The 12,060-nt window shown below is 32.0% G+C and overlaps 1 protein-coding gene and 1 pseudogene across 1 annotated transcript in view; both read left to right on the forward strand.

The window, feature by feature from the left end:
• EYS (eyes shut homolog) overlaps positions 1 to 12,060 on the forward strand; it is a 1,185,765-nt gene that overhangs the window by 579,327 nt on the left and 594,378 nt on the right.
• On the forward strand, positions 9,373 to 9,976 carry LOC102508895 (annotated as a pseudogene).

Here is a 12,060-nt window from a genome sequence, read left to right on the forward strand (position 1 = left end):
TAATAACGTCGTATTTCTGAAAGATGAATCTACTATTGTATTTTAAAGGTATTGTATGTACAATGTAAATCTTTCATTGTATTTTTGAAAGATAAATCTAGTATTGAAAGAAATCTATTTTTTATGTTAATTTTCAGCTACTACCTTTTTACTTTCGGACTTAGAACACCAATAAATTTTCCACAGAAAAAAGTCAGAGCATGATGATTTCAAATTTTACTGTCATTGACTGATATAAATTTGTAAGGCTTTTGAATAATTATGATGTTGCTATTCAAGTCTTCTCATTTAAAAAAATACATTGTCTTTTTATCACTTTATCACTTAGGAGATACATAAATATAACTCTAGATATAATTCTTCTGTCAGTATGTTTTTATAATATTTTCCCATCCATGTCTTTTCTATCAATTTTATGTAGTATATACTTTAAGGAAAAGAAGATTTTAATTTTATCATTATTTGTTAATTTTTTAAAAATTTAATGTATATGCTCTTCATGATGTAAAGAGTATTTGCCAATCATTAAGTCATGGAGACATTATTTGCATTTTCATTAGAAAATTCATCTTTACATCTGTAAAATGTTGAGTTACTTTTTGCATGTGATGTGAGTTAGGATTCAAGGTTCATTTTTTCCTGCATTATGGTATTCAATTGTTCCAGCACAATTCAGTGACAAGGCTTTATTTTATTGTTGAATTACTTATGGCATCTTTGTTGTAACAAAAAAAAAACCAAAAAACGCAGTTGACCATAGAAGTGTGGGTCTATTTCTCGTCTCTCTATTCTGTTACAATAGCTATTTCTCCCTCCTTATTACATCTCATTATCTCAGTGATAGTACCTACTCTATAATAAATCATAAATTAGCAAATGTATGTCTTCCAACACTGTGATAAATTTTCAGATATCTTTTGCTTTTTCACATAAATTTTAGAATCTGCTTGCCAATTTCCACTTGTTAAATGCTGAAATTAACATCAGGGTGTGTTGAATATTTAAATCAATTTGTGAAGAATGGAAATTTTAAAAAATTGGATCCTTCTGATCAATAAATATGGCAAAATTTCTTTTATTTGGATTTTTAAAAATTACTTTCATTAGCACTCTGCACTTTCTAACATAGAATTAGTTCACATTTTTCTTAAATCAATTCCTATTTATTTTGTGATTTTTGAAGATTTGATTCAGATGTATTTTCTTAAATTTTATTTTCACATTTTTCCTTTATATACAGAAATTAAACTGAATTTTATGTATGGGAGCTATGTCTTAAAAAATGACTACGTTTATGTATGAGCTGTCATAGTTGTTCTGTAAATTCATAGGTTTTCTATAAAGAAAATCTTGTTCCCTGTGGATGGAGACATTTTAACTTCTTTTCTATCCAAACTTCATGATTTATACCAGCTAAGCCTTCGATAAAATTTTGAATAAAAGATGGAGAATGGATCTCCTTGCCCTGTTCTTGATCTTAAGTGGCATATTTTCAATATTCCATTATGAACTATGCTACTATGCAAAACAGTAAGGATATTCCTCAAAAGTTAAAAATAGAACTACCATAAGATCCAATGATCTCACTTCTAGGTAGATATTGGTGGGAGCTGAAATCGGGATCTCACAGGGATATCTACAACCCCATGTTCCCCCCAGCGACATTCCCAATGTCAGGACATGAAAGCAACCTAAATGTTTATCGATGGATGACTGAATAAAGAAAATGTTGTATATGCATACAATGAAATAGTATTTGATCTTAAAAAAGAAGGAAATCTTGCCATTTCCAATAACATGGATGAAACTGGAGGACATTATGCCAAGTGAAATGAGCCAGACCCAGAAGAACAAATACTACAATATACCACTTAGATGAGGAATCTAAAACACGCAGACTCATAGAAGCAGAGAGTAGGATGGTGGGTGCCAGGAGCTGAGGGGGAGGAGGAAGCAGGGAGCTATTAGTCAAAGAATCCAAAGTTTCAGCTGTACAAAATGAATGAACCCCAGAGATCTACAGCATAGTGTTTATAGCTAATAATATGGTGTATTTAAAAGTTTGGTTAGTAGGAAACATATGTTGGGCTTTTATCACATAATAATAATAGAACATAATAAAGAAAGTAGGAGGGAACTTTTGAAGTGAATGGATATGTTTATGGCATAGACTCAGGTGATGATTTCATGGATGTACACTTAAAACTCACCAAGTTGTATACACTAATTATATACAGCTTTTTTGTATATGAAATCTATTTCAATAAAGTGGTATAAAAGAGTTGAACAAGAAAGTTTTTTTTTCTTTTTGTAATTTGCAGAGTTTTTTATCATGAATGACTTTCAATTCTTGTCTTCAATTTTTTTACTTATTTGTTGGGGTGATAAAATGAAATTTGTATTTTCTTATTTTAATATATAAGTTGCATCATCTTCAAAGGTTTTAAAATATCATAAATTCCTGGGATAAGCACTATTGATTAGATTGTATTGTCCTTGTAACAAATTGCTTGATTCAATTTTCTAATATGCTAAGGATTTTTGCAACCATTTTCATGAGAAATATTGGTATGCAAATATCTTTTCTTAAAATATCTTTGTCAGGTTTTGATATCAGGGTTAGGTAGGGCCATTTACTGTTACCTGGAATATGTTAATTTTCTCTTATTTCCTGAGTGACTATATATAGAATTAGTTTATTTCTACTTTAAATGTTTAATAGAACTTGCCCATGAAATGAATTTCTTTACTATATATTAGAACTATTCAGATTTACTATATCATTTTGTCTTTATTTTTGGAAATTCTGTTTTTCTAAGAATTAGTTCATTTTATCAAACTTGGCCAGATTTTTAGAATAAAGTTGTTCTTAATATTTTATTATAGTTCTTGCAATGTTTGTAGAATTTTTCATTATTTATGAAATTGTTAATATTTGTTTTCTATCATTTTTATCTGATCAGTCTTTCCAGAGGTTTATTTTATTAGTTTTATTCATCTTTTCAACTCTTGCATTTGTAACTTTTTCTATTATGTGTTTTTTATAGAATTCTTTTGCTTATTTTTATTTACTCTATTATAGTTTAGGGTTTTTTTTTTCCCCTAGTTTCTTAGAATGAAATTTAAGTAATTGATTTAATTTTTTCTTATTATCCAATAAAAGTTTTCAAAGCTATATATTTTTTGTAAACAGTACTTTAGCAGCTTCTTATGCATTTTGTATTTTTATTAAGTGAAAAGCATTGTCTAATTTCCCTGTGATGTTTTTATTTTACACCAGTGCGATTTAGAAGTGTACCACTTAATACCCAAATATATGTGACTACTTTAAATGTATTATTTTAATTGTTTTTTTTTTTTTTAGCTTATTGTGTTTTGAAATGTACTCTATAAGATTTCAATGTCTTATAATTGACTGAGACACATTCTATGGTCTATCGCCTTGTCTCCTTTGGTTACTGTTTGGTAAGCACTTGTGTATTATGAAGTTACTGAATGTATGTTTTGTGTCAGTAAATTAAATCAGGGCAGTTGATAGTTTAATTCATACCTTTTATGCCATTATTGAATTTTCAAGTTGGCTTATCAAATACTTAAAAGCAAACTTTAACATTTCCAACTACGATTGTTTATTTGATTCTCTATTTTTAGGTGCATTTGTGTCTAGGATTGCTATCTTTTCTTAATGCATTGCTTTTGATACCATTATAAATTCCTTTATCTCTGGTAGTATTTCTTATCTTGAACTCTTTTTTGTCAGATATTAATACAGCAACTCCAAATTTCTTAGGCTTCTTGTTTGAATGATGTGTTTTTCTTTCCTTTCACTTTTGCTTTCAACTTACCTGTGTCTTTATACCTCAAGTGCATCTCTTTATTAGATAGAGCTGTTTTTATCCAGCTTGAGAATCTTCTGTCTTTATGGTTGGATTTGGGTCTACTGTATTATTAGTTTTTTTTTTTTTATTCCATCCAGTTTTGATCTCCTTGTCATCCTTTTCTGTCTTTTTTTGTTATTGGAAGATTTTTGGTGTTTCATTTTAATTATTTTATTGACTATATCTTTGCATTACACTTTTTATTGTTTCTCTAGTGAATGAATTTTTATCGTATCCCAGCCGACCTAAAATTAATATTGTAACACTTTCTATAAAAGGTAAAAATCTTGTCATACTCTATTTCCCTACCCCTATCAGATGTCTGAATCTGTATAAAACCTATTGTCTCTATATAAAAGTTATTGCTTATATATATATAGAGAGAGAGATTATCTGTCTATATTATATATAATATATATATAGAGATAATGTATATATCCCTACATAACGTGTTATAATTTTTACTTTAGAGAATCATGTCTTTTAAAGAAGTAAAAAGAAAAAATACATAGTTTTTCTATTTATCTGCATATTTGTCTTATGTGATGCTTTTTTAACGTGGATTACACTTCTCATGCAGAATCGTTTCTCCTCACCTGATATATTTTTTAACCATTTATTGTAGTGTAGTTCTGCTGGCAACGTTATCTGTTATGTTTTTTCCAAACTGTCTTACATGATCATCATCTTTGGTGGATACACAGAGCAGCATGCAGTTTTGTTGTCAGGCCATAGACACACAATAAGAAATCTCATTCAGTGCAATCATCTTCTTTCAAGGCTGAATCTCCTCTATTTTCTGCTTGTTTTTGAACAGTTTTTGAGGTTTGCTCTGAAGCCCACGCCCCGGGGCTCTTCTGTTCTGACTGTCTCCTTTTCTGGTTCTCTCCAATAAGCTAACTGACCTCAGGTCTGGTCTGCTCATGTATGTATTTGAGCAGCCTCCTCTTAAATGCTTACCCCTTCATATCCATTATTTTCAAGTTTGCCTTTAGGCTTGAACTTTCCCACATTCTATTTCAAATAAAATCAGTTCCTTAGAGAGAGGGCAGAAATTTGGTTTTATGGACCATCTCTCTTTTTGGGCAAAATCTCTGAGCCATTGCTCGAGGCACTGGTTGAAGATGATGACCTCTGGTTTTCTCTGAATGCAAAAACTCCACCCTATAAAGAAGTGGGGACTGGGTCAATTCGGCTTCCAATATTCTTGACCTGCTACAACTGGGGCAAAATTTCTGCCCTGTGAGTGACATAAAAGAAACCAAAAAGATATTTTTAAAATGTCAACTTGGAAATAAGCTAAACAAATGATTTGAATTTGTTCTGAGTTTATAAGAATACTACAGAAATATTACTTTCACATGAGTATTCCTATTGCGTGTATTTAGTGGAATATGTTTTAAGAACAAAAGGCAATGCATGAATATTAAATTTTCTCTTTTTGATACTCAAAGTCCAGATGTATGGAAAGGACATAGGGGCCAGCCTGAATGAAACCACTGGTTTAATATGTGTAATGTGAGCATCAGAAAAAATAATGACTATATGTGATTATCAAATAGTAAAGAGAAAAATCCATGACTTCTTAGTGTTACTAAAAAAACCCAAAAAATGAGAGAAAATTTTCATTACTACCTCTGGAAATGATTTTTATTTTGACTCCTTATGATTAATATTTTAATTAAAAGGGAATAGTTAATTATTTACATTGCCTTTTTAAGGGAAATAGTAGCTCATTCCCAGTTGATGAGGGGAAAAATCATTTAATTATGACAGAATTTGAATGGAACAGAATAGGAACCCCAGAAATAAACCCACACACCTACAGTCAATTAATACAAAATAAGGGGGCAAGAATATACAGTGGGGAAATGAGTTTCTTCAAAAAAATGGTATCGGGAAAACTGGACAGCTTAATACGAATCAATGAAGTTAGAACACTCCCTCACACCACATAACAAAAATAAACACAAAATGGTTTAAAGACCCAAATATAAGACATGACACCATAAACTCCTAAAAGAACATAGGTAGGGCATTCTTTGACATAAATCACAGCAATGTTTTCTTAAATCAGTCTCCCAAGGCAAAAGAAATATAAGCAAAAATAAACAAATGGAGCATAATCAAACTTGAAAGCTTTGCACAGCAAAAGAAATCATTAACAAAATTAAAAGACAACCTATGGAATGGGAGAAAACATTTGTAAAGGATGCAATTGACAAGAGGTTAACATACAAAATATGCAAACAGCTCATACAACTCAGTATTGAAAAAAAAATCAATCAAAAAATGGGCAAAAGCCCTAAAAAGATATTTCTCCATAGAAGACATAAAGATGGCCAACAGGCACATGCAAAGATGCTCAATATCACTGATCATCAGAGAAATGCAAATAGGAACCACAATGAGGTATCACTTCCTACCAGTCAGAATGGCATCATTAAAAAGTCCACAAATGATAAATGCTGGAGTTGGTGTGGAGAAAAGGGAACTCTCCTATACTGTTGATGGGAATGTAAATTGGTGCAGCCACTATGGGGAAGAGTATGGAGGTTCCTTAAAAAATTGAAAATAGAGTCACCACATGATACAGAAATCCATTTCTGGGTATATATCTAGAAAAGACAAAAACTCTAATTCAAAAAGATACATGCACATCAACATTTATAGTAGCACTATTTATAATACCCAAGACATGAAAAGAACACAAGTGCCCATCAACAGACAATTGGCTTAAGGTGGTATGTTTGTATACATATGCATATACACACAATGAAATTTTACTCAATCAAAAAAAAAATGAAATATTGCCATTTGCAGCAACATGGATAGACCTAGGGAACATTATACTTAGTGAAGTAAGTCAGGGAAAGACACATACTGTATGATATCACTTAAATGTGCAATCTAAACATAATACAAATGAACTTATTTACAAAACAAAACAGACTCACAGACATAGAAAACAAACTTATGGGTTACCAAAGGGGAAAGGGGAGATAAATTAGGAGTATGGGATTAACAGATACAAACTATTATATGTAAAATAGATTAAAAAACAAAGATTTACTGTAGAGCACAGGGAACTATATTCAATATCTTGCAGTAACCTATAATGAAAAAGAATAAGAAACATATAATATAACTGAATAATTTTGCTATACACCTGAAACTAACAAAATGTTTTAAATCAAAATACTTCAGTGAAAATTACTAATTTACAACTTCTGATTAAATAATTGATTTTTGAAGACCTTTAGGAGAAAGGATGCTAAAACCTTTAGGAGAAATATTTTTCCCACACTGTAAAAGTATCACCTGTCACACTATTTGCTAATCATAAGGGGAGTTAACAAACTATATTTTTGCAAGGTAAAGATTTGGAGGTCATCCGCGTAAGCCATCATTCGAATTTGGCATTACTATTTGTGAGACATCAGACACACTTTAATGTGATGCTATCTGAAGAACTCATGAATGTTTCTAATCAAAAATGGCTAACATGATTTAATCCATCCTTTACATCTAATTTCTAATTCAGCAGAAATACAGAGTTTAGAAAAACTAAGTTAACAATAAGTAAATACACACTATAAGAGATTTTATAAAGCAATTTGTGAATTAAAAAAAATTGAGGCTCTTTTAGATTAAAGGAGAGAGAACATTTCTAATAACCAAATGCAAGGCAGGAAAACTGATTGCATCTTGCTTAAAAACTAAACTAAACTAAAAACAAAAGCACTTATGAAATGCATTAAAGGAATAGTTGGGAGGATTTGAATAAACATGTGAACCTTTTTATGATTAATATTCTTAGGTATGACAGTGGTCCAGACAATATGAAGAACATCCTAATTTTAAGATATGTGTGTTGGGAATAATTAAAGTGTCAAAAATTTCTAACTTATTTTGAAAATGTTTAGAAAGTATACATTTACACATTAGTATCCAAAAGACAAATAGCAAAATGTTAACAATTATGGTCTTCTGATGGGTTCTCTGGTATGCATTGTGCTGTTTTTCCAACTTTTCCATATGGTAGAAGTTTTTCATGTGAACATTATTAAAAAAAATTAAAATGTAAATTATTTTAAATCATTTTGAAAAGTAGAGTCAGAAATGTCAATAAAAATAAAGTATTATTCATCAAGTACTTATCAGTGTATAGTATATATCATTTAATTCTAACATGAGTAAAACTTCTGTACCATTATTCCCATTTTATGGGTAAGGGGATTGAGGCATTAAATAGTTAAATAACTTTCCAAATCACAGACCATACTGCAGGTAAGGGTCTTAGTAGAATAGATTGAGGACTGTGTAATTAATTCCATAAGCTCCTCTATAAAAGATTCAAATCATGCACATAATCTGTTGAGCAGGATTTACTATGCCACAGCATTCAGAAAGAATTGAAGTCCGGGAAGAGAGCAGTAAAATATTTAGATAACATTCTAGTGAACATATAGAGATAATATATAATTAGAAGAGCCCAGTGTGGGAGTATAAGGGAAGGGGAGGAGCCTAAGACGTTTTGAATGCAGACTTACATGGCTTGGAATCAGACTGAAATCTAAGATTAAAGAAAATGAGTCAAAAAAGGTTTACTATTTCAATTTTTATTACTACAAAAATGATGCTGTCACTAATTAAAATTCATATAAGGTATAGGGATTTTCTAGGAAGAAAACAATGAAATTATTTGTGGCTATGTTGATTTTGACATGTGTGGAGAGAAGTAGGTTACTAAGAATTTAAGCATGGCGTCAGGTCAGAGGGGGCGTGTCATCAACATGACAGACAATGGAGATTCTTAAAATGAAATCTGCATGGGAAAGCATGTGCATAAATGGCATTTGGGAAAAAAATACTAAAGCTTAGAAGTTTTCTTTTTTTTCAAGGAAAATATATATATTCAAATAAATTATACAATATTGTCACTGTATATATGTATTTGTGCTTGTGTGTGTTATGAGTGTGTGTGCACTGGAAATGGAAGACACATAACAGATTAAAAAAAAAAGAAGACTTTTAAGAAGGCAGTTTCTGTGCAAGCAAGAGAAAATAAGATGAACCAAGAAATGTCTGTTCTTTAGGCAATTAAGAGTGTCTTTGTATATTGAAGAGAATAGTAAAATATGAGACCAGGAATCTGGGATAAAGAGTATCCCCTATCCTTTCAAGGTGTGGAAACTTCTTCTGTTTCTTGAAACAATATGAACTGGCTTTTAGTTTCTAGCTGAGTCTAGAGGACTTTCATTTTCCTGACAGTGATTGTGCTTTCTCAATATAAGTAGAGAGCTTGAACTTATTAAATAGGGTCCTTAAATTCCTTACCTTATATAAGAAAAAAAAATGAACACAGTTTGCCAAATTGAAATATTAGTAAGTAGAATCCAAAAGATATAGGGACATTCTGTCTTGTCAGAGCACCTTTGGAACAATTCTCTGCATGATGTATCAGCTCCCCTCCGCTATAAAGGTCAAGAGAGTGAAGGCAAGATGACAGACATGTTGGATCTTCATGAGGCTAAGGGCAAGGATTTCACCACGGATTTGGATGGGGAGGAGAGCATCCACAAACTGAAAGACAAAGCAAAGAAATGGAAGGGTCACAGCTTTGACTCCAAAAACAGATCTTGAGCATGGATACGTGAGGATTATGACAGCATGGAGCAGGATGGCCATGAACCCAGACCACAGTGCTCTGTTGAAGGCTGGATTCTCTTTGTCACTGGAGTCCATGAGGAAGCCAAAGAAGAAGACATAACAATAAATTTGCAGAGAAGGGGAAAATAAAAAACATCCACCTCAACCTGGACAGGTGAACAGGATATCTGACAGGGTATACTTCAATCGAGCATGAAACATTCAAGGAGTCCCAGGCTGCTATGGAGGGATTCAATGGCCAGGATTTGATGGGACAACCAATCAGGGAGAACTGATGTTTCATTCAAGGTCCACCCAAGAGCAAGAGGAGAGGTGACCGAAGACACAACAGGAGTCCAGACAGAGGAGGTGTCTCTGACCCATCCTCTGTGGTCCAGGTGTTCTCTGCAGAGGTTCCACTTGACCATGAGGCCTTAGGGAAATAGGACTGGGGTGGGGAGCTGTATTTTATATTTAATCTCTTACTCTACCTGCTTAATGTTACTTTTGAGTTATGAATAAAAGTGTCCCATTTTTGTTTCCTACATTTTAAAAAATAAAAATAAAAAAGGTCGAGTCCCAAAGATGCCTGTACTGCTGTTACTCTCTGCTAGTAAAAGACATTGACAATTGCATGATACCACTCAGAATAGATTTTAAATATTTAATGAAATTCATAAACTTCTATGCAACTTTGGTAGGACATTCCTCTATCACTTGTGAAAAATATCACCACCACATATATAATTTTTTGACAAGTTTTTTGGTCTTTGAAGCCTATGAGCTGCTTCATTGTTTTCTGTTAGTTACATTTCAATATATCTGTTTAAGTCCGTATAGTGTAGCAAGAATTAGAACATATATTTGTGACTTCGTTTACAGGCCAATTGCATTAAAAATAGATGACTTTTAAGACTAGGGTAAAGTACAGTTCTCTATTATTTAGCTGTTACTTTCTCCTAATGTTGGTCGTATTTTTGCAGCATTGTATGGGTGTGATCTTAGGGACGGGCATACAGATATACTCTATCAGGCATCCTTAAAACCAGCATCAAAAATCAATATCATAAAAATGATTACCTCCCGTTATTTCTGAACTTATCAGCAAATGTTATATCAAAGAGAGGCTGATTTATTTTTAAAGCTCCTGAAGAAATAGCTTTATCATGACTAGTGTAAGTAGGTATAAGCGTAACTCACTCTAATTATCAGCAAAAGTACTTCCCCATTAGAGGCATTTCCTTGTTAGAGGCAAAAGATCTAGACAATGACTTTTTTTTTCACTTATTCTAATTTTTTAATTAATTAATTAATTTATTTTTTAACATTTACTTATTTATTTATTTAACATTTTTAAATTGAGGTATAGTCATTTTACAATGTTGTGTCAAATTCCAGTGTACAGCACAATTTTTCAGTTATACATGAACATACATATATTCATTGTCCCGTTTTTTTTTCGCTGTGAGCTACCACAAGATCTTGTATATATTTCCCTGTGCTATACAGTATAATCTTGTTTATCTATGCTACATTTTGAAATTCCAGTCTGTCCCTTCCCACCCACCCCCCCACCCCCTTGGCAACCACAAGTTTGTATTCTATGCCTATGAGTCTGTTTCTGTTTTGTATTTATGTTTTGTTTTGTTTTGTTTTGTTTTCAATTCCACATATGAGCGATCTCATATGGTATTTTTCTTTCTCTTTCTGGCTTACTTCACTTAGAATGACATTCTCCAGGAACTTCCATGTTGCTGCAAATGGTGTTATGTTGTTGGTTTAGACAATGACTTTTAAAACTTCTATAGTTCCTGGCAGGAGTACGTCACAGTTTCAAGTCATTTTGAAACTGTGCCAACAGATATTTTATTAGGGACAGAGAATGAGATAATGTATTCAAATAGTAATTGAATATGTTGCTTCTTAGCATCTGTTCACATGATGAAGGAGTTAGGATTATCATAACTCAGTTCCACTGTGTGGTCTCTATGGTCAACATAATTAATCTGGATCTTCCATCTCATATACGTCCCATCAAAATCGTTGTTTCAGTGACTCCTCTGTCCTGGATTCCTGTGAAATACTTATCTGTGTGGTGGCTGAGAAGGGCCTATAGGAGTTTATCAGGAGAATGACGGATCTAATAATAATATCTTGAACCTGAAATCCTACCATTTTTAAGTTGTTTTGCAGAAATGATTGAAACACATGTTCCATATTTTTTACTTATAATAAGAAGGGTGCAATTAATTCTTAAGTTAAAAGACTCCCCTGAATATAACTTTAAGAAGAGCAAGGCTAAATATAAAGACAGAAGCCCTTAGAAGCTGAAAATGAATATTTCTAAATTTTAGTGTCATATATTATAACTTTTTCTAAATATGACAGCTTTTCTTTCAGCTAAGTTTTAGAATCCTGGCAATATTTCTTTCCCCTGTGAGAGTTACTGGGCAGGTGGTAGAAAGTAAATAGTTTAGGTTATTTTTCTACTTTTCAGGCCTCGATTCAAGTTCACCCAGGGAAGTTAAAT

The sequence above is a fragment of the Camelus ferus genome, chromosome 8 (assembly GCF_009834535.1).
Source record: "Camelus ferus isolate YT-003-E chromosome 8, BCGSAC_Cfer_1.0, whole genome shotgun sequence".
Lineage (NCBI taxonomy): Eukaryota > Metazoa > Chordata > Mammalia > Artiodactyla > Camelidae > Camelus > Camelus ferus.